General features: G+C 40.6%; 1 long non-coding RNA gene across 1 annotated transcript in view; it reads right to left on the bottom strand.

Moving 5' to 3' along the window:
- Nucleotides 1–20,172, bottom strand: part of LOC109144494 — a 37,232-nt gene extending 17,060 nt beyond the window's left edge. The window contains exon 1 of the long non-coding RNA XR_002045286.3: nt 19,769–20,172. This is a non-coding gene — a long non-coding RNA (uncharacterized LOC109144494). The remainder of the gene's footprint in view (nt 1–19,768) is intronic.
- Between the last annotated feature and the right edge of the window lie 3,987 nt (nt 20,173–24,159).

Raw genomic sequence — 24,159 nt, 5'->3', positions numbered from 1 at the left:
AACTAAATTAGCCATTAATTTTGACTGTACAGCACATTGCCTTTCCTTTCTCTGCATCCACATATCAGTTAGATGAGAAATACACAAAATAGAAACAGAATTGGTACCACTGTGTCATCATCCTTTTATGTTGGGTAAAAACTTTCAGGGGCAATACAGTGCCTTGAAAGAACTAAGTGGGTTGATCCTGTCTCAGGATGAGATTTTACATACAGTGCTTCTTGCCAGACAATATAAGTACAAATATATATATATAAATATATATATATGTAGTATAAAAGTATACAGAATACCAGACTGTAATCAATTTATGGAAATATTATTTTTTCCCACCTCTTTTTCCAAGAAGGTACAGTACCCCTCTGTACACAAGGAGAATTTCTACTGAGTTGTATTCCCAGTAGTCTGGAAATCATTCTTGTCATGTGCTGCCGAAGAAGAAATGCTCATGTATTTAGTTTGTCTGGGAAGGCAGAGGCTACTAAACACAGGGCATGGAAAAGATAGGATGTTTTGGAATTTCTAGAAAAGGACAGTGGTTTGATTTGCATAGTTTTGCTGCTGACTGGTGGCACGAAATTTGGACAGCATCTGTTTTATTGCATCACCATTACTGGACATCACGTGATATGATAAGACTGACCCACCCTGGAATGACTAATCGAGTGGGATGCTTTAAAAGGTTTTTTTCTTTTTTACAACCCTCAATTACAGAAACCACATTTTCCAGGGTAAAAAACAGTAACTTTTAAGCATGTGTGAATGTGTATGTGTGTTGTGCTTTTTGCCTTTTGGATTTTTTTTGTTTCTAACAAAAAAGGCTCTCCTGCCCACTGAAGAATTTGGTCAGAGAGACTTTTTGTTTTTAAACCTGTAGTGAATCAACATGAATCATCTAATTTTAGCCATCATCTTTACAGTTTGAAGCAGAAAGTAAGACTTACTCCCTAGGCAAAGCAAAAATGTATTTCCTGGCTCATGCAGCTTGTCGTCCCATTTGTTTGAGATACAGAACCACGTTACTTTTCCTGCTTTCAGCTATGCCTATTGGAACTGCAGCTACACCGTTTCCCAAGAATATGCTGGGTGCGTCAGCTAACCTTTAAATATTAAAAATGGAGAGTGGCTTTGCAAACTTATGCCAAAATGGAAAGGTGTAAGGAAACCGCAGTCTGGAACAAGAGAACTTGACGTTCCTAATGCTGAGGCCTCTCTGCATCTTTCAGCACTGAGGCCATGGGTGGTTTCTAGAAATAATACTGTGTTTGTAGCTGTGCACTGCTAGAAAATGGTTTTCAGACATACCTGTTTATAACAAAGCCCCAAGCAATAAGCAACCGTCTTTTTTCTCTTTTCCTGCTGAAATCGGCGTGCTTAACCCCTCACTGAGGTCTAAGTCACATCCTTGCAGGATCTATGTTCTGCTGACCTTGGTAGGGCTTAACCATAACATGCAGCAGCAGACTGAGTGTGGGACAGCCACCATTTATTTAAGATGTTCAGGTCTGTTTAGATCTCTTCAGTAGTTTTGTGAGAGTTTGAGAGTAAAAGTTGATGTGCACCACAGCGAAGGTCCTCTGTGTAAATTTATCATAGAGCAGATTGAAAAGACATCCTACTAGACACCACAGGGCAATAATAACTATCCTTCCAGCCTGGTTGTTTAGGCCAAGTAGAGCAGGCAAACAGCTGCTGCGCCAGGTTTTGGACTGCTGAATTTGGAGATTACTAACAGGCAGACTATGGAAAACCCCCAATCTTCACAGAGATTGAGAGGACAGACATCAGATGTGGCAGGATCCATGATGTCTGACCATATCCATAAATAAGTTTGGGGCTTTACAGACCACCTTCATATATGACGCATATGGTCGGGGGTTTTTTTTGGTTATTGTTTCTTTGTCTTGGATAAGGTTTGAATCTACTCAAAACTGAGGAGTGGGAAGAGGGTTTTCTTTGTTTACAGCATCTATCCAATATCACTCCAAGAACATACCTCCATAATAGTTATCTGCATCTTCTAGGAGCTTCAAGGCTTTTCCTGCATGTTTTGGAAAACAAGTTTTTGGCACTAGTGTGGTGATGAACTCTGTGTTAGCAACCTGATCAGTTTTTCTCTGCTTGAACACACTGGGATGACAGAACAGACCATTGGGGCCTAAAATTTTACATGGAACAAAGTGAAGCAATGTCCTTCTTCCACCTCAATTTTATCTAAAATTCCTTCTAGCCATAGTTTTCAGGAAGTTTTCTTGGACATGAAAACAGCAACCTCATAGACAGCTTTAAGGATGAACCATCCTTTCTGTGATTTCCTAACCTGGTTCATGCACACTTTCTTGTTGTAGAGAGAGACAACATATTTTCTGTAGACCTTTATGGCACCCAAGTTACTTTAAAGAAATACAAAGACCTCCCACCCCTCTGAAAACCTCACCCTTTAACTGTCCCCAGAGGGGAAGTCTGCAGCTCTAGGGATGCCAAAATACAAGCTCTAGGGAAGTCTGGAGCTCTAGGGATGCCAAAATACAAGCAAACTCCTTTAGGCAAATCCTGGGTAAATAAAAAGACAGTGAAATGCTAGATAACAGTTGGAAAAGCACAGCTAGGGCCTCCAGGGCTTGTATTCCTGTCAGGTATATGCTCTAAAACAGTGGAGAGGGGTTGTGGTTTGTAGCTTGTACTCAACTGGTGGATTTGAGCGGCCTTCAGGGCCTCCACAGGCTGTCAAAAGAAAACAAATGGTTGCTGCTGTGGCTGCAGCCCAGGGAATCCCTTGGGCCGCTGGTCACAGTCTTCACACCCCAAGCTTCAAACTCAGAGTAACAAAACAACTTCCAGCCCAGAGAGCTGAAGGGAGACAGGTCCTATAAAAGCATCCTAATATGTTACGGGAAGGATCCCAGCCTGCTGTAAAGGTAACAGTCTGTCTGCAAAAACCACAGGTATTTTAGGGAGTTTTCCTGATCACTGCAACAACTCCTTTGGATCCGCAAAGACACGGCTGACAGGGAGTAGAGAAAGTGCTGGACAGCCTTCACCACCTCCCACTCTGGCTGCATGGTCTTCCCAAGGGACGCCTGAAACAACAGAGCTCACATCAAGTTGGGGATCTCTAGAAAAGTTATAAACATGTCCCAAGCCTTTGCTATTTATTGAAAAGGACTGGCTTCTAGGCAAATTACCAAAGACTACCCCTAAAATAAGCTGCAGACAAAGCCCAGGATGTGTAGCAAAATCTACACACTCTCTTCTGTTTCTTCCCTAGAAACCATTATGTAGCTGAAGAATATAGCTGGAAGGTTATAAAGAATTCAAGAAGCAGTACGTAGCCCTTCTTCTTGGTGCCTAATCCTGGAATAAGGTCTGACTTCAGAAACTTTGGAGGACTAGTCAAGGTTTCAGGACAACATAAAAGACTGCCATGCCTTAGCACTCTGCCTTGAAGGGCTGAGCAGGTGAGCTCCTGCTTCCAGGGCTGCCTCCAGGACATGCATCTGCTGCCCTCTCCTTCTGCTCCTGCTGATACTGATGCTCCTCAGGTCTCAGCACAGTTTGCAGAAGGTGCCCCGGGCTGCAATTTCAGGGACCTTTTGGTCCCTATTTGCAACTCTGACAGCAGTTCCTCATCTCTTAAGGCAGGACAATATGGATTGCATGTTAAGGGCTGCTCACAGACTTATCAGCCCCAGGTTTTGGACTTCCCATTCTTTAGGACAGCAAAGTAGATTAAAATAAAGAGTTTTAAAAAATGACTTATTTATGCTCTTGTAAAAATCTGACACACATTTGGAGATACTAATGGTGTTTTTGTGCTGGCTTTTCAGTTTGTACTTTACCACAAATTTCCTATGGCTGTAAAGGCAAATACAAGCATGTAATTAGCATGGTTTTCATCATCCAGTGGCATTAACTGGCTGGTTATGGTGGCTTTTCTACTCCAGTTCCTAGCCACATTCTAACATTCACTCATAAGTTTGGTCCCTGAGTCAGACCCATAGTTCATGTCTTATCGTGGTAATGTTTCCTTTAGCTCTTCTGTACCTTGCCAACCCTGTGTCTGCTTGCAGTTACTGCATACATATGCCAAAAAAAACCCCAAAGCAAATCTTAGGGTAAGCACAGAGAAAACTCAGCATGGATAGTAGTGAATGACTGACTTAGAAGAAATACGTGCTTTAATTAAGATTGCTATTAGATGAGCTTTTATGGTGTTGAGTAGAGTACAACAAAGCAATAGTTTTGCAGGAAAATCACAGGAAGGTAATGGAAGAGTTTGTTAAATATCCACATCCACTGACTGGAAAGGGGTCCAGCAGAAAAGAACCTGCGGTTGCTAGTCAATGACTGAATATGAGCCAGCATGTTCCTAGCTGGTCAAAAAGGCCAGTGACATCCTGGCTTGTATAAAAAATAGTGTAGCCAGTGGGACAAGGGCAGTGATTGTCCCACTGTAATTGGGATTGGTGAGGCCGTGCCTCAGATCCTGTGTTCTGTTCTGGGTCCCTCACTACAGGAAAGACATTGAGATGCTGGAGCATGTCCAGAGAAGGATAACAAGGCTTGGGAAGGATCTAGAGGGTAAATCATATCAGGAGAAGAGGAGGCTCAGGGGAGACCTTATTACTCTACAACTACCTGAAAATAGGTTGTAGCACAATGAGGATCAGCGTCTTCTCCCAGGCAACCAGTGACAGGACAAAGGGACAGTCTCAAGCTGCATCAGGGCAAGTTCAGGTTGGACATCAGGAGGAATTTCGTCACAGAAAGGGTGGTCAAGCATTGGAACAGGCTACCCAGGGAGATGGTAGAGTCATCACCCTTAGAAGTGTTCAAGAAATGACTGGACATGGCACTTGGGGCTTTGCTTTAGTTGGCATGGTGGTGTTCAGTCAAAGGTTGGACTCTATCTTGAAGGTCTTTTCCAACCTTAAAGATTCTATGATTTATTTCCTAGCAGAAATGGTCTGGCCATGGGATAGTAGTGGAGCTCCATAGCTGTGCCGCCTCACTGGGAACAGGTGAGAGCAGTGCACAAAGAGGAAAGCAAAATCTTCCTTGCACTCCTGAGCATTTACACACAAATCTGTGCTTCACTACACTCAAAGGAGATAGAAATTGGGTTACTTTTAATATCATTCATTTGATATCATTTCCATTTTCATTTAAGGAGTAATGAATTGAAATTTTTTATGGGGATAATTAAGTTTTGATCAGTGGACAACCTCATGGTAAAGAAATGTTTTAAATCATTCACCAATCCATACACAAATAAAATATTTATTTATATTTATTAAATGATACCTCTGAAATAATATTTATCAAATTAGTAATATTTATTAAATGAGCAAATAAAATCTGTGGAATATGATTTAAAATGCTCCTTGAAAAGATGTGACTAGAGCTCTTCCAGTTGTAAGTGAAAAACATGAAAGGAATTTGATGTAAGAGCAAGCAAACTTAGCACAGTTGGACCAACCATAATAAAAGCCTTAGTGTCTTTTCATTTGGAGTGTAATGGAAGCCCATAAGTGCATGAATCTTGACACAAAACTTTAACTGCATAAGTCACAGGCTCTTTTAAGAGTGCCAGACAGCAGCAAAACCTTTTGTGCAAGGGCAGTTTTACTGTGAGCTAGAGGGGGAAGGAAGGTTCAGCAATTGAAAGCAGAATATTAATCTCATCTTCATAAACAGTTCCTGCTCAGAAACTCTGTGGATTTAAATTGTCTATAATGTATAAAGACAATACAGCTGAAGAGATGAGGTTTTTTCAATATATCATTATCTGCAAGAGATAACTTTTCTACAGTGCCCTGACACAACAGACTGACACACTAGGTGAGCTGAGTAATACAACTGGCTCTGTCACACTGCCCACTTTCCTTCCTGAACTGAAATCTGCTCCTTGAGCAAGCCTGGAAGCCAGAATTTTACAGACTAAAACATGAAGCACTGTCTGGCTTGATCAAAAGAAACATGAACCAGTGGCTTAGCATAAAGGTCTTCACATATTCTGGGATAAGACACAACCAGCCTTATCCTTCAGACTCTGACGTAGTACTACAGGATGATTCACACTAAACAGAAAAAAAATGCCAGGCAATTTATGACTACTGAGTGATCTTTCCTCTTTCCTCCCCATCCTTGCCTTTCTTCCTTACCAGGTCCAAGAGGTTGGCTGATTTAAGCACCTGTAGAATCAAGCATATAATTTCAACTATTACTGCAATAAGTTTGAAAAGTTTTCCAGACAACAGTGTAAGCAAGCAACTGCAGTTCAGTTTCTCAGGATCATTATTTGCAATGAATTTTAGCTCAGCACCAAGGTCGCACAGTTCCTTTTGTCCATAAATCTGCTTAAACTGAGACATGGGAGCCTTGTTCCCCACCTGAATGTCTTTTAATTACTATTTTTAAGCATGTCAAGGTAGTATCTCTGAGGTTCATTGTGAGGAGTTTTGAAATATTAATAAAAAACAGAATGAAAAAGGGTTACGGCAAGTACCCAATGCATTTGTTACCAACCCCAGTTGTTTTTAAACTCTGCTTTCTGCCCAAGCACTATACAACACTAGAAAGCTGTATTGTCTAACTTTGACTCAGGTCTGGCAGGTGGAACAGTTATATTAAAAGAAAGGCTGCAGTGCCTGGAGGTTTCATTTCCTTGTACAAACATGAGGGTACATTGGAGCATGTGGTGTTGATGATACTGTGGGGACAAAGCACAAACTACTCAGGCCATTAAAAACCCACATCCCAGACTATGCCACATGGCAGCACAGAAGAAAACCCAAGCATTTCTTGCTAACACAAACCAATTAAATTATTTTTAGCTTCTACAAAAACAAAAAACACAGCAAAAAAGCAGCCACACTGGTCACTAAGACAATAAGCATTTCTAAGATTAGCCTTGAAATTCTCTAAATACGTGCACTCCTCCCCCACCTCCCAAAAGGAAAATCATAGTAACCATTAGGGTGTCTGCATTTATGACTAAAAATCGTAACCCAAAGGCTTAGATTCAAGGTTGAAGGTTTTACTTTTCATTCGGCTGTGCAAAAGGAATGGTTTTACCTTTTAGTCCCAATACAGTGATCTATGTGGCCATTTTCGGTGACTGCATGTCTAGCAGAGTGAGATAGAGGATCTCTGATATGTTTTATTTTCTTGAGAAACAAGTTAATCTGTGTGTCTGCATATAGATATGCATACATATATAAATATGAGCATATATGTTTTTGTGTGTGTTTGCAGATGTGTATCTAAGAGTGGCATATATGGACATCAGGGACAAAATGTAAGAACAGAGGACTAGGAAAACATTCTTTCATAACCTATGAGTGTGCTTAAAAGCAGCCCTGAGATTTTGGGGAGAATTGCAAAGCACAGTGCAGGTTCATACAGTGAAAATATCCACTGAATGTGCCATGATAATATTCATTAAAGAAAGACAACTTGTGAAAGATCATGGTTGGCTATCATATGGATCCTAGAAACAGCAGACAAAAATCCAGCAGGACTTCAGATAACATGGGTAAGTGTTCTTTGACAATTTCCCCTACTGTTACAGTGGCTAAGTCCACCTTACACCTCCCAAGTTGCCCTAAAAGTGGTCTCTCTCTACAACACTGTGCTAGAAAGTTCTCCCTTTGTCTAGATTCTGCTGGTCACTGGCTCTCTCCCCCTCCCATCCCTTTTCCCATTGGCCCCTGTTATGTCACTCAACCTTGCCTCTGCCCCCTAGCCCTCAGACTATTGCTTTTGGATGCTCTGCCCGCCTTTGGGAGCTCTTGGGACAAACCCGGCGCAGGCGTTCGGTTTTGGGTTCTTCATGCCTCAGTTCCCTTCGGGCTGTTGCCATTAAACGCCTCGGAATTGCAGGCAGAGAGCCCCTCTCGCCTCTCTGTCTCCGGTTCGTGCACAGCCTGTGGGTGTGAGCGGCTGCTCGCGACCACCTGCGAAGCTGAGATCGTGAGCACGCGTGGGTGCTACGAGAGCGCTGCCTGAGCGTGTCCACGAGGGACCCTGTGGGATAAACGTGGCATCGATCCGCCGAAGCCCGCACTCTATGCCCTACCATTATAAAAGGTGAAATTCCTGTTCCATTAACATGCAGTGCCATGAGCTGCATTACTTCTACGACCTGAAATTTAGCTTGGTGATGGCCGTTGTAAATTTTGCAGAAGTAAATACATAATTATATTTTTTTTAACTCTTTGCATCCAGCACCAGCATGTAGTTCTCAGAACTTCCAGCTTAAGCGATCACCCTTTGCCTTGCAGAGGTCTGGCTGATGGCCTGGGTCAAAGGCAGCTCCCCTCTGAGGGCCCAGGGTGTCTGGCTGGATGGCTCACAGAGGAATCTTTGGAGAGCTGATGCACATGGACCAGTGGGCGGCCTTACATAGACCTAATTCATGTCTCTAGTTACTGTTTTTTGGGATGTTTCACTAGAAAATCATTGGGTTCCTAAAGGAGGGGTATTTACTACTCTGTGGGGAAAACCATAGGCAAGTCCACTGTGCACAACGTGCCTGGAGTGAATGGCCACCCTGATTAGAGGCTGAAGACATAGATTAGGAAAACATTGGGCAAAGAGGGTTTTTTAAGAAAGGAAAAGACTCCATTTAGGAAACCTTCATTTTTTATGTGGCAAGGACTCTGTGTGGATCCCACATGCCACTGCACCCTCTTTAAGGAAATCACTGACTGACATGGACTGCTACAAGGTCCACCCCAACCATCGTGGCTAGAGGAAATAACTAGAGAAGAGCAGAGCAAGCAAGCCAGACAGATGCAAAGATGTGCAACACAGGAAATGGGCTTTCATGGTGAAAAGCACAACCAGTGGGGAACCTTGGTGCAGTAAAGCTCAGTAACAGTAGGTCTCTATGGCCTGTGACAGACTTCTTTCCCCACCGCAGTACCCAAGAGGTAAAAAAAAAATTGCAGCCATATATCCTCCACAACCAGTCTTCTGTGTGGGATGACATATGGGGAAGGATGCATTTTTCTGGAGAACCGTCGCTGGGTAGGTCAGTCATCACCAAGACCTTTATTGGAGGTAAATACGTGCAACAAGACATTATTCTTGGGACATTCATTGATGCTTCTCTGGTGGTTTTGGAAGAGCTTGTGTTTTGCTTCTCATGCCCCTTTCCGTGGTTTATGTTTCTTGCCATTGAGACAGTTCCGTGTCTTCATGGGCAAGGCTTGGGTCAGCAGCATCTGCTCCTCCAGCTCTACCTGAGCAGCAAGGAAAGGAAATCACTGCCCTCTCCTGTGCCAACTCCTCTCGTCTCCCGCTGCTAGCACAGCAGCACTGCCTGGCATGTGCAGTGATTTTCTGTGCAGGCTAGGTAAGCCTTGCCCACTCAGTTGATACATCTCAGCAACACAGAGGGGTATATTTTCTCTCTATTTTCTGCACCAAGAACTTGATATTGGCTGTTCCTGTGATGATCATAAAGAAACCAAACCTATGTCCATCGTTACATTGTGCTGTCTGGTCTTTCAACTTCTGGTGGTTACAGGCTATGAATCCTCTAAATTTGTCTGTTCTTTCAGTTTCTTGGTTGTTAGTTCCTTTCCTAACAGTGGTAGTATGCTTCAAATCTGAACCTCCTCCTTGTTATCCCTGATGCTTTGCAGTGACAGTATTTATTTTTTCAAATTACAGGGGTTTTGTTATTAGGAGAACACTTTGAATAAAAGTGCCTTCTGGAAGAAAACATGGCAAGTTCAGTGCATGAAATAAACACCATATACCATGCCACTGATTACAAGACTATCCAAGCAAGTTCCTGAACACCCTTTTAAAATACTTTGTTAGAAAAGCAGTTTTGTTAGACCACTGGCTTTGAAATCTAATTTCATGGAATCTGTCTGAGCAATCACTTCCTTAGCAAAGGCTGATCAAAGATGTCAAAACCCAATAGCCAGTCCATAGAATATACGTCATAAAGATACCTAATACAGATCTTTAAAAGAAAAATAATTATAATTAATCAGCTACATTAATGCTTTCTTTGTTTAGGATTTTAATTTCACTTGAGTGAGTTTCAAGTCTCCCTTCAGTTCATGCCAGAATATGGTCTAAAATCCTGGCCTGACAATTCATGTTGCTGACTCCAGGGAAAATGGAGCTGCTTATTCTAATTAAAACAATTTATTCAATAGTCTGGGTTTACAATTATTTCTGAAGACCAGCAATTTCATGGATTTTATCTGCCTTTTGCTTCAAATTTAGTGATGACTCTGCTGTCTGTCTTCCGACCTCATCCTTCAACACCCTGCTCTCCCAGTGAGTCATTTCAGAAAATTCCCCGGCAATTGTCTGGTGTACTGATTTATGTCTAACTATGGGAGCAGCTGCCTGGGCTGCTGCTGTCTATCAAGCATGGCACTTATTTTAATGGGTCAATTGCACAGGTATCATCTATGAACCCATTTAACACTTTTCTTATTTCTGCATCTAATCATATTAAAATTTCCATTGTAAAAAACTTAACGTAATATCAGAATAATTCTTACTGGTTTTTTAATGTTAAAGAATCCATTTCTTTTAATCCCATAGTATTGTATTTCATTGCTGGTGTATATTTTTTGTAGAACAAAGGTATTAAAAATTCATTATATTCTATTTAACAAGAAAACTGGCTTCAACATTCGCAGTTACATTTAATTTTTAAATTTTATGAAACTTTAAAATATTAATGTATTTTATGCCTGAGACTTTGTAATAAGCTAAGGGAAAGCTTCTATTGCCCACTGTGTTGTATACACAGGCCATACCAACCATGTGAGTATATAGTCTCCCTTTGTGACCAAAAGGCCTCTCAGAAATATTTTTTTGCCACAACCAATATAAAGTTTCCAACCTCACTTTGACCACTGGAAAACAAATAGATTTATTTTATGCCTAATCGTTGTAACAAGACCTTATGTCCACATTGTGATATTTTGTTCTGGTTTCCTCCGTAGCAAATGATGGGATGAAGCATAGTTAATCTCAAAAGGGTTAAAGATTATAAATGAAGCGTCTGGTTAATTATGTTTCATGGAAGTTATAAGCATATGGTCTAGATACAAAACCCCAAAACCTTTATTCAAAACCCTGGAGGTAATATCCTGTTGCTCTCAGAGTAACATTTCCCATTTTATAGTCCCTGACTATAAATTTATATGAATTTGTGCGTTACCTTTTTCTAAGTGAAGGGATTTGAGGTTCTGTAACATACGCTTTTAAAGACAAAATAAATTTGCATTTAAAATATTTTCATATACAAAACTGATTAAGTCCTTTTAGCTAGGACAAATCTCAAATGTGTTCCAACAAACTTTAGGTGTAACAGCAGTACTTGCCCCAAGGGTTTCTTGAGCAAAGAGGAAAACTCAGTTTCCTTACCCAAACCAAAAAGATGTAAGACATTCAAGAAAGCAAACAAACTGTGGAGACAATGGACAACTTCAGCATCCTTGGCCTGGAAGGGCATAGAAAGCGACATCTGGAGAACTGGCTTAAAAGTTTCAGCAGTTGGGCAGGATTTAGTGACAAAGCCGAAACTCCACATCAGAATTCAGATCTCTCATATGTGTTTTCTGCCAAAATTTATTTAGACATCTGAAGCACAGAAGATCCCATAAAAAAATTACAAGGTGTGATCAACTTCTGTCAAATGGATGGGTACCAGGAGAACTTCCTAAAGTCAGACATGTCGTGAAAATACTGACAAATCTGAAGACGGGTGTTTCTAAAGCCTAGACAGAAGTGGCTGATAGAAATAAGTCATTCAGATTCTTCAGCACCAGAGACGTAACAAGAAAAAGAAGACTTGGAAGGATTTAATTCCTCAGTATTCATCATAGGCACTCTTTGATCAAGTTGCTTAGGAATAAACATTCTCAAATTGGACCTTAAGGGTCAAAATGAACTCACAGAGCCTAGAACTAGTCATGGGCTTGCTTCAATAGATCACTGGAGAGCCTCTGAAGCCCATAATACAATAGTGTCCTCAGTCAAGGACAACAGGCGCTACAGACCTTGACTGTTGAAATATAGATGCTGATATCCTCAATCTCCTTTTAGACTCCTAAACCTTGCTCTTCCCCTTAATCCTTTCATATAGGAGTTGCCAGACCTCAGACAGATCTGGAAGACCTCAGGACCTGGGGAGGTACAAAACTGTTTTGCAATTCTGTCCTCTTGCTTTGTGACTGAGGAGCCTGCCCAAAGATAGAGAGCCATGGAGCATAGCTGTCTGCTCCACAAAGAGGATGGTCAGCCCCAAAGTGTCTTAATCATGTTTGTGAGTGTAAAACCACTCCAGACTGACTAGACCTTCATCAGACTCACTGATCTGTAAACACAATTTCTATCTGGAGTTCAATAAATATATCAGCCAAAGCTTTGCAAGTGAGAAATAGTAAATAGGCTGACAAGTGTCTCTTCAGTTAATGTTATCATTCAGCATGAATAAACATTGTTTTCAGTTACTTAAATGGGTCTTTGTAGTAATGTTGATGTGTAAAGGACAGTTGAATTTCAGGATGATAAATAAGGTTCAATTCAAACAGATTCTATCCAAGCTCAAATACATCAACAGACCCTGACAAATGTGCTTGCCCAATGCTCATGATACAAATTCAAAGCGAGCACTGCATTCAGTGTTAATCACTTGGAGTACATCTAATGTGGAATATGCACTGCTCATGGGTTTGTGCTTTTTTGTCTGTGGATCTGTGAGCTGTGTGTGTCTTCCAGTATAGAAAAAACCACAAACACCTTGCTCTTTGAGTGTTATTGCAGTGATGGTATTAATCTTTGCTTCAGGGTCTTACAAGACATAGTTTTGTGACCATGGAGATCATATCATGGTGGAAGCCAAGCTGCAAAATTTTGAACAGCCTAGTTCAAAAGACATCCCCAAATGTCACTTTTTTTTTATGGTGGCCATGCCAGTTGCCTCACTAATACTCCATTTACTTCCGGAATAGAGCACAACAATGCTGCAGGATGCAAGTGTCTGTGGATTGCTGTTGGGTGCTCTTCTGATCATTTGACTTTTTGTGTGCACCAAAACTGGTCAGTATTTCTCCTCCTACTAAGCAGACTCACAGTTTATATCACAAATTATATTTCCTTGTGGTTCTCCATGCATATTTCTCTTCTGAGGCCCAGCTGAATAAATCAGACAGTAAAGTGCTAGCAAAGATGTGGGCCAGGAGAACCTCAGAACTAAGCCTTTTGGTGCAGTGAGAGGGGTCAGCAATGCAGGGAACTAAAAGCTCTTTCAAATCATTATCAAAACCAATTCTTCTGTTGCAACAGGGACTTTGCTACCCTGCACCTCTCTAATAATTATTACTAACAACACTACTTTGGTGCCTACCAAACTCTCATGTGACTGCAATATCCACTGCTTTCTCAGCCTGTCACTGACCATGCAGACATGGTTACTATCCCATTGTTACCCAGTACTCCATAACCAGCTGGTCACAAACTTATTCATCTGCAGATCCACATTCTTTGTTTATCCTCCCTCTCCTCCAGACTTAGAATGGAGCATAACTCCAGCTTTGGCAACAGACAAAATTGAGAACTGTCAGTGCTAGGGTTTTTTGGAGATAAAATTTGTTTTCCTGCCTTCTGTTGTAGACATTTCTCTTTTAGTGATCACAGCCACATCACGAAACATCTGTTTCAGCTCCTTCAGCACCCACAGGTATCTCCATGTCCCTAAGTTCTACCAAACGCCCTGATGCATGCGACAGAAGGACAAATAAACGATGGTTGGGAAATGCATTAGGAAATTCCACTAGCAAGTTCCAGGCTGGCACAAAAAGATAAAAGGCGTTATTTTGATTGCTACATTCTTCAGTAAAGGCAATTTTATCACCCTCAGTTTCAGCAGTGAGCAGTTCAAACCAACAGGAATTTATTAACAACACTCTGAGCACTTCATTTCTTCAGAGAGATTTGTAACAGCAGTGTCTAGTTCTCATCTGTCCCACGGGGTTTCTCTTGCAGAGAGAGATGTCTGCTTTTCCTCACAGCCCACACATGAGCAAATAAAGCTCTTCATTCCCTTCCCTCCATGTCTGATATTTATTCACAGTGCAGCAGGGTGGAGTGAACTCAGCAGCCTGGGGGCCATTTGCTGGGCCTGGGTGCTCCTCCTGGGGGTATTACCCTCCACCCTACATTATGATGCTCTTAATATTTTGGTAAACGTGACTGGCTAAAGATGATGGATACTGATATTTATTTGGCAACTAGTGTATTGATAACCATTTGTTTCTCCATGCTGCTAGTCCAACAACCTGCTGTTGGGCTTAATCTTACTTTCCAATTTTATTTTTTTTTAAAAGTTTTGTAGTGTGTGCTAAGGCTTGTGTAAGTATAACATAAATGGAGCTGGAACACATCTGCCCTTTGGACTCGGCACTTACTCTTCCCAGAAAGTCTATCTTATTATTTCTGTTCAAGAATACATGAAGTTGGCTGCATGCCTGGATCTGCATCTGGTGTCTAAAAAGAAAAAAACAATTTTTTTCAATAGTATATTTGCAGATGATGGAGGACAAGAAGAAGCTGAGGCTGAGCAAGTTTGTCATGGAACTGAGCAGCTACACACCATACATAGCTTGAAGATGATGGTCCCAGGCCTAAGAGCAGGGAGCCAGGGAATACAACTCTTTCCTTGTGTATACATCCTTGTAAAAACAAACTCTGGTAGACTAGAATGTGTTGGGTTTTTTTAAAGATCCCACCACCTTCTGATTATATTTTTTTGTTACTTTGCTTGTAGAATTCCTCCAGACAGGTGGAGCAAAGTTCATTCTCCATAAACTAAGGAAGGTTTGGCCAACCTGCCACTTCTACTGTGGATATTTCTTAAGGGTATGGAGGTAGTCCCTTGACACCACACGTCTACCACACTTCTGCCCTGAAAAGAAGCTGAAGAAAAGGTCTGGTGTCCCCGATCTCTTGGGTAATCAAGACAGCATGAGGGAAACATGTACTTAACTAATCCACAGCCATACTTAACTAATCTCACTTACTGTAGTGAGAGTGTTTTGCATAGTGTCAGCGTCTTGGCTAGCTAATAACTAACCTGTAATAACTATCCTGTTCTTACCACAGGATGTGCAGCCTCCTAATTTTTGCGGGATAGATGATCAGTTTTCTCAGGATGGGTATTTCCATGGATGGGATCCTGTTTTGCTCAAGTATGTCTCTGTGAAGAAAAACTCAGTCCTTTCCCAGGCTTGAGATCTGCACTGAAGAGGAAGACAATGTTCAGCCTTCTGTAACTATTGACCAAGAGAATGTTTCTTTCCTCTGGCTGTTATTTAGCCACGATTATCCATCTGATTCTTCAGTCACTCTCAGTCCTAGCATTACTTTGGATGCCTAATTAGGGAAATCAATGTCCCCATGACTTTCAACATAGCTTTATAGTAGAAATGTCTGTTCCAAATATTAACTATGTATTGTGGCCATGATATATTGTGGATGTAGTTCTCTAAATTCACTCTAAAATAACCCAGAGAAAGAACAGATGGAAAAGATTTTTAAAGTCTTCATACCAAATCCCAAGAAATTTCCAGAAACTGTGTCAGTCAGTATAACAAGCAACTGCACTCACAGTTCTTCCTTTTTGAAAGATTTGATATTGTATGCATAGGACTTCTTAATCCTGTATTGCATTTCTACAGCTTTTGAAGTCTCATTTAAACTTTGGAAAGTGAAGTTATTGGAAACTTGGCTATTCCCTTTTATTTGATGGCCAACCAAAATACTGGATATGTCTTGTCAGATGTAAATGATAGGATAGTATGTTGTGATGTGTGTATTTAAGCAACCAAATCCTTGTTTGTAGAGGTTTTATGTTGACATGGCAATCATGCACCACTTCATCAGTAATTTCACTCCCAAACCAGGGTAATTATAATAAAACACAATAGAGTAGAACCAAGCCACAATTGAAACTTTAGCTTTCTATCCTGTCCCATCACTTGTGAATGAGATGTGAAAAGTTCAGGCTTACCGTAACTGTTTCCTAGTGACCAATACACAGGATTTCAAACAATAAAAACAAAAATTTTCAAGTTCTTACTGCTTTGGGGTTTTTTCTCAAGCAGAAGGGCCTATAAAAACACTTCCATAATTCTATAGAACCTCATTTTATGGCTTGCCCATCTCTTTTAAAGCTTCCTTTCCTGATTGTCTTTCTGTATGGTGCCTGTCTGATGAAACATGCTTAGCTGAACTCCTCTTTACTAAGGTACCTACTAAATAGAAAAGTTTCTGATACATTTCCATTTACCCATACAATAATTTTTTTCTCTACAGCTTTGTAGCTTTATTATTTGTACTTCTGGCAGCCTTGCCATCCTTAAACAGTACCTCAGCTGCATCTGTTAGCCTTGTGAATTTAGGGCACAGATAAAAAATTTACTTCACTGCTGTGATGCTTTCATTCTTATATCAGAATAACCAACACACCTGAGGCAGTCTGGTTCCCCTTCAAAAAGCAACAGCATTGCCATGTCCATGCCAAGTAAGTTGTTCTCACTGATTTTCAGAATTAGATAACATAAATAAAAATACAAGGGAATTTGTTAATACTTCACCACCAGTTAAAGAAATAAAAATGTTTCTCTCATTATCCCTAAAGGCATCATAAGTTATATCTTCAAAATAAGAAGAGGAAAGGTTTGGGTTACACATGTGGCTTAGGCTGAAGGAACATTAAGTAAGCTTACTTTGGCCCTGATACATTCATATTGCAATGTTTGTTACTCTTTGATTCATCCGAAATCTCTTTCTAAGGACAAACAGTAGCTTTAACCAGAGCAGAACTATACCCATTCCCTGTACCATGCCAAAAAAAAAAAAAAAAAAAAAAAAAAAAAAAAAATCATGTAGGCTTAGATCCCAAGGGCTGGGAAAAAAATAAATCTGCTCTAGTTCTTCTACATAGAGAGTCAGGCAGATAATACTTTTAAAACAAACTTTGTCTGAGAATTTCTCCTTTGGAAGCTGAGATCTCTTTGAAGGCTGTAACCTGGTGCTCAGAACATGGTCTACTGCTGCTGGCTGCAGATTTGAGCTCTTTACCACCACCTGATGGGAACACATCTATGGAAATTTGTGAAAGCATTTAGCAGAGGAAGTGCATGCACATTTCTGCAGTTGTCCATTCATGGACCTTTACGTATTCTTGCTATAAAAATCAGTAAGACACTTAAAGATACTTAAAAATTAATTACAGCTGAATGCAACTTCTGCATGAGAGGGAATAAAAGACAGGATCTAAGTATCACATTTATTATGTGTATATGGAGCTGTAGTCTATTCATTTGTCTAAACCCCTTTTTGAATTAATCACCTTGAACTGCCTTTCTTCCCCTGCCTCTCAGTCTCTGTCCCAGAGCTGCATAAATTGTGGCCTATTAACTTTTCAGTCTTCATATGTAACTTTCAAATTTATTATTTTATTTGGTACAAGAGTAAGCTAAGTATTCTTTTCTTCAACAAATTCTTCACTTGTTGAATTATTGTTCAAGAAAAATCCACCCTTGAGAGTCTCTGTTCCAGCCCTCCTGAAATCTAGCTACCACCTTCAAACACAAGTTAACTTTGCCTGCATCTTAAGGAGCTCAGCATAGGGGTTTTCAAATGCTGTATCTTTGAAGAAGGTCCTAGGAATGTTTTCTGCCAACACAGTGATTAAAAAAACAGAGGTGAGGACGTTTTCCAAAGCTTCCCAAGACCTGAAATGAGCCGAGGATGGATGGACCCTCTGCACCTCTTCACCAGCCAATGCATCTGCAGAACACTGTAGGCTTGGTAGTAATGCACCCAGGTGCCCAACACTCTTACAGGCAACATCTGCTGCCACACGTGGTCAGACCCCAGCTTTTGGCAGAGCTGCTGCACGGTGTGGGAAAGGTGTAAGTTGTCAAAGCCACTGTGCAGCGGCAGGTGCCAGCTTTGAGCTGAATAACCACCCATTAATCGCCTGCACGTTTCGTCCCCTCAAGGGCTATCTCTGAAAGAGAACAAGACAGTCATTCCCAGCGAGGAAGTAACTGTGAACACACTTGGGAAATGCATAATTGCAGCATGATCCTAATGTAAACAAGAGGAAAGAAGTCACTGAACTCAGGATGACGAGATCTTTTCCATCAGCTCTTGTTTTGTGAGTGCCGCGCCCATCACATCCTCACTGGCCTATAGGTGTGTGGCAGGATGTAACACTGCCCAAGGCAGGAGGGTTTCAAGAGATGTGTGGTGAGGTGTTCCTGAGCAAAAGAGGCTGCTGTGAATGAAGCCACAACCCTGGCAACAACTCCAATCAAGTTCAAAATCAAAACCTGTCCCCCCAAAAGAGATGTAGTTTTGTGGGCTCAACACCATGAGATGATTCAATGGTTTCTCCTGTGTGCTGGAAAGGGAATTAGCTGTGTTTCCTAAATGAACTACCAGTCAAAACATACCTCAAAAATCATATCCAGCTCCCACAGTCAATGACAAAGATTGCAGCCCACAGCTGCCTACACTGCTCTATGACCTTTACCTAACAGATGGAATTTCCCACTGTAACAAGGACAGTTCTATGTTTCCATGACAGGCTGAAAAAACCAAGCATTTCCTTCCCCATTTCTGTAGTATGGAGCAGAGTTCAATACAGCATAGAAGAGCAGCCTCTCTTCCTTTTCAAGTAGCTCTACCAAGCACATGACTTTGCAACTGAAATAATTAGCGTTATCATAAAGAATCTCAAGCTGTCAGTGCTTTATCTTTACAGTCTCCTTAATGTCAAAGTAGTTTCTTCTAGGAATTTAATTCCTCAGGTTTAAGAATTCTTAGTCAAAAATGCAAATTAATGTCAGCATCTTCTTAAGGTATAGAAAAGCATAATTTTCTAAAGCTAAGGTTAGATTTTTGAAGTTGACAGTCTTGTTACCTTTTTAACTTGCATTCTCTTATCAATATATTGCCTATATGAATAGCATTCTCTCAATTGCATCATTTGTATAAGATTATACAAAATACATCTCTATAAGAATCTGTATGATTTTAAAATTGCAGGACTGTTTACTGCAAATAAATTACAGTGGAATGTAACCACAAAATAAAAGGGAATAAAATGTGGTCTCTACACTTACATATGAATCATCTTTCTCTAATACCTAAGTGAAGATTATGCTCTCAATGACTGTTTAGTTAATTTCTTTATCCAAATTAATCGACATGGGTACAAATTACTGTGAAATGCAATATGTTTTCACTAACTTAAGAATCCTTTAATGTCTGTAATGCATGTGAATTTGACCTATTCCATACAGCCCTGTTTTCTGAAAATTGCAGTCCACTGTGACACAAATGATGAAAACACCTCCTCTAATAAAAAGATGGCTGCGTAACACTAGGGGTTTCCCTTGCAGTGTGTTATTTCCTGGAAACACTCCTGGACAAAAACCTGGAAATAATATTTCCTGTTCTTTTTTAAAGCATCTACAAGAGGTAACTCGAATACAGTTGTTGTGGGTCAGACAGTATTTTTTAAATTTTCATAGATTTCTTTTTTCTTTCTCTTTATAGCTCAATGTTTTGGGGTTGCTAGACTGAACTCTAAGAACAAGAATAGCGCAGTGTTTCATCTGGGACGACAACCAAACAAACGCTGACAAGATATTTCACACATCTGAAGGCCTTTTGTCAGCGCGTGCTGTTCTTACGTAAGTCATCTCACCTCCAGCATCCAGCTTCTGCATAAATGAATCTCTGACTTCCATCCTTTCCAGGATATCTTTTTGCTTGATGGGAGAGGCCGCTTTTTCTTGTAAGTCAGTGTTTATCTCTGTGCTGGGCCACAGGTTGATGCCTGTCACGGTCGCTTCGTACCACGAACACAGCGGTGTCTCCGCGTACGGAGAGGATGTTCCGGAGCAGCGCCGACACCGCCGAAATCCATCTCTGCCTCCTGGGATGCGCTGGCGGGAGCAGGAGGTGCAGCAAGCCGGGCTGCCCAGGAGAGGGGGCTGGCTGCCCGACCCGCCAGCTCTTCCCGAGCCTTTCCCGGGAGAGGCGGAGCCCCTGGAAGCCTGAGCTGCGCCTCACCGACAGCGGCTCCCGGGCTCCTTAACAGCGCGTTACATGCTGTGGAATATCCCTTTGGCCGGTTCGGGTCAGCTGCCCTGGCTGTGCTTCCTCCCAGCTCCTCGTGCACCTGCTCCCTGGCAGAGCATGGGAAACTGAAAAGTCCTTGGCTCAGAGTAAGCAGTGCTCAGCAACACCTAAACCATCAGTGTGCTATCGACATTACTCTCATACTGAATCCAAACCACAGCACTGTAACAGTTACTAAGACGGAAATTAACTCTATCACAGCCAAAAGCAGGGTATGTGCTTTATATCCCACTCAAGCCAGAAGGGCCTTTACAAGGGACTAATCTGAAGAAAAAGGTGCTGTGCCAGGTCCTGAATGGTAGCTTCAGAAAGAGCATCTCATTTTGGAGTGACTCACGTAACAATACCCAGCTGAAAATGAATCCGATATATCAATGAAGTCCATGTGTATTATTTTAGAAAACAAACCTAAACTGCATGGGAATTGCACAAGAAAAAGCCGTTGTAGGAACAATAAAGGAGGTGGAAAAGAGTACATGTCATTTTCCAGATAGGAGTGAGTTAAAAAAACAGAATACACAATCTTCCAAAAATTTGATTACAGAAAATCAAAAGATGGATTCTGCGGTTTATTCTGTTGGTTTTGTGCATATTGTTTTGGCAGAAAGGACTGTATATATTTTAAAACATAATACCAAGCTATGTGACCATGTGCTAAAGCATGGAGGAAAACTAAAAATAAAGGATGAGGTTTAGTCATTTCAAATTTTCAGTTTCCTTGCCACTTGCATAATTCTCTTTGTCTCATTTTTCATTTGCATGATGTAGTACTTTTTCATCCACTCACTCAGAATTCCCCACACGTGTTTTTTTCAGAAAAGCATTTGTCATTCAAACAGTAACAATATATTTTATGTTAGTGGTGTTCCTATTAGGTCATCTTTAAAGAAAAACAGACAGGAGGAAGAGGGGAGAGGAAACAAGGGCTAGAGGAACCTACTCACTCCAAAGCAATTTAAGATGAAAATACCAGACAGCAGCTTCTTCAGCATCACTTTAAATGGTTTTGAATGCCTTTTGCCAACACACCCTTCAAAGTAATAATTTTGGTGAAGCAACATGTCAGCATTTTCAACCTTTTTATACCTGACACTGCTTTACACATTATTTCCTTAAAGTTCAGTATTTTTATGTTCAGAAAATGGTCTTGGGCATAACTGGAGGCTGAGAACTTTGCACATACGCAAATTATCCATTAAACAGTTGGGGGTTTGTTATACTGCATCGTTAACCTAAATCTAAAATTTGACAAACATTGACTCTCTACTGAGATGATGATAGTCATACTGATAATATCATAACTGCAAATCTGTTTATTGAAGGTTACAACTGTACTTTGTTAGTCTGCTGTCTCAGGCTTTGCAGGATGAACATTATAAATATTCCCTGGGTAAAGTCCAGTTTGGTGAAAAAGTTGCCTTGCTTACATAGCAGTTCTGTACAATAATCTAGACATATTTCTTCTTCTAGCAGAATAAAATGTAACAAAGGGTCACTCTTAAAATCTCTGGTCAAGGGTGGTGGGGTTTTTTTTCTTTTCCTAATTTTTTACTTCTCATTTTTCACTTAAACATTTTAGTTTCAATAGATCTAGTCACATGAATGGCAAAAATAATGTCTCTCTTTTAAAGCTTCATGAAACTACCAGATCTGTATTTGGTCCTACAAGCATATAAATATATTCCTAAGGTTAACATTAGTAGATATGTTTTCATGTATAAAGAAACTTGTTTAGGTGGAAACCATGGACAGTTAAACACAGATATACATAAAAACAGATAAAAGAAAATTAAGCATATATAGTAGTTTATGCACAAAAATATAGCTAAAAATGGGGCAATTATTGATGTATATAGGGATTGCAAATAGAAGTTTTTCAGGAAAGACAAACAGATACTTTTAGTTACAGGTATTGTGTTTATCATCAGTTTCTAGCAAAAATTAACTGTAAAAAACTTCATTAAATGTTTGAAATAGCTTATTTTCCCCTCTCATTAAACTCACAAACTCTAACTGTGGGTGAAAGCACTTTTCCTGGGACAGAGAGACTTGTTATGAAACAAAAAAGAAGCACAATCGGAAAAAGTAATTTTTTCATGTGTCAAACAGGTCATCTGTAAATGGAACAGAGAGGAATTGATGGGGGGAAAATTATTCAAACATAATACTATTCATTAGAAATATAAGGCAGTAGAAATGGAAGAGACAGGGTTTGCAGAGAGATAAATGTGAGTGTGAATGGCCAAAAAATAAGAAATTGGCTCATAAACAGCCCAGAAGCATTCTGTGTCCTCAAAGCACTTTCCAAAAGCCAACAGAAATTCAAAATGGTCTTTTGTTTAAAAGTAAAGTACAGCATTTCTTTCTTCTTCCCAAGTGAATAAGCTCTTATCTTTAAGATAGAATTTGTCTTGTGTTGATGACAGGCAAGAGCTCAGAGAAGAACATTTCTGTCACTGACCTGACTAGTGAACTGCTGTGGGTTACAGTCTAATAAAGTTCCCATTAACATCAGAGACAGGGGGATTTTTGGACTGTTTCTTTTCCAGGGAAGGAGAGGTTCTCCTTAGAGCATAGGATCATAAAATAATGATTCATGTGCATGTTAGAAATTTGGAGACTTTTATCATTTGATAAAACACGTGTAGGAGGGAGTTAGCTAATTTCATGGAACAAAAATAATGCCTTCAAAAGCAGCATGTCAGCCTGTTAATATGGTTACTATGGTTGTTACAAAATATGCTGAACAGTGCTGTTCAGCCGCTGCAGTGATTATTAAGCAGCAATTACAGCTTGCACTAACGCCATCACATTATCCTGGGAAAAAAAAAAGCCAACTCTAAAAATAATGTGCTTTATTTCAATACCTGACAAATGCTTGGAGCTTGGCTTCTGGTTTCATGTCATCATTTTCTTGCTGCAGGGTGAGCTTAAAGTTCATACAGTGGGGGTTCATTCACTTAAACTGAACCGTGTCACAGAAGAAAGAATTAACAACAGCTTTAACACTGGAGTGGGGTAGCTAAGTTATGTGACAACCCTAACTGTATACTTGCCTTGCAATTTCTTAGTCAAGTGATTTTTTTTCTTCCTGTCCTATTATTGAAATACTTAATCTCATCCTATCCATATTATCTATTTGGGAGGCAAACTGACCACCTGCATTGCAAGCTGCTTCACTCTTCTTGAAGGAGGAATAGACATTAAGAGCTCACAAACTAGAGAAGCTGAGGTATTGGCTCAGCTAGCCAGGGATGTCTTTGGCTGTGGATTTGCACCTTGAGATTTGAGAAAACCCCTCATGCGCAGGAATATGAACCTCCATCACATCCTGACATGTATTTAAGCAGTTCCTTTGATTTCAAAGGAGATCTGGGGGTGTAATGTCTTTGAACATCTTAGTGTCTATCTTCAGGCACTATGTGTAACTACTGGAATGTGTGTGTATATTCCGTTGCAGGCACCAACATACGCATTTCGACTGTTTGCCACAGCATGAGAAGACGGGAGGAAACACTTGAGACACTTGTATCAGAAAGTGGCTCACCTTACCTCCAGCTACTTGATGTAATGAGTCACGCTGGAGATAACTGTTGCAGTGCCCACACTCCACCTTAGAGCAGTAGCTGCTGTGAGAACAATTAGCTGATGTCCCAAAGCCAGGGCGAACACCAAAGACCTGTGACCTGCCTTAAGTGAGACACTCTGCCTTTAGACGTCCTCACTGCTCGGGTGAGGGATCACACTGAAACAATCACCCACCTTTCAGCCCTAGCACAGTTTAGGAAGCTCTGTATCACAACCCATCCCCAGAAAACCAAGATACAAGAAATTATTCTTGTTCCTTCCCAAAATCCCTTCCACAAGTATTGAAGACTGACACATTCTCTTTCCAAAGAACAGCATTAATAAGCTCTCAGGCACATTTGCCTCCATTTGGCATCCCTCTTGCCC

This window comes from Corvus cornix, chromosome 2, assembly GCF_000738735.6.
Source record: "Corvus cornix cornix isolate S_Up_H32 chromosome 2, ASM73873v5, whole genome shotgun sequence".
In the NCBI taxonomy this organism is placed as follows: domain Eukaryota; kingdom Metazoa; phylum Chordata; class Aves; order Passeriformes; family Corvidae; genus Corvus; species Corvus cornix.
The sequence above is the reverse complement of the archived record's forward strand: the minus strand, read 5'-3'. Positions and strand labels throughout refer to the sequence as shown.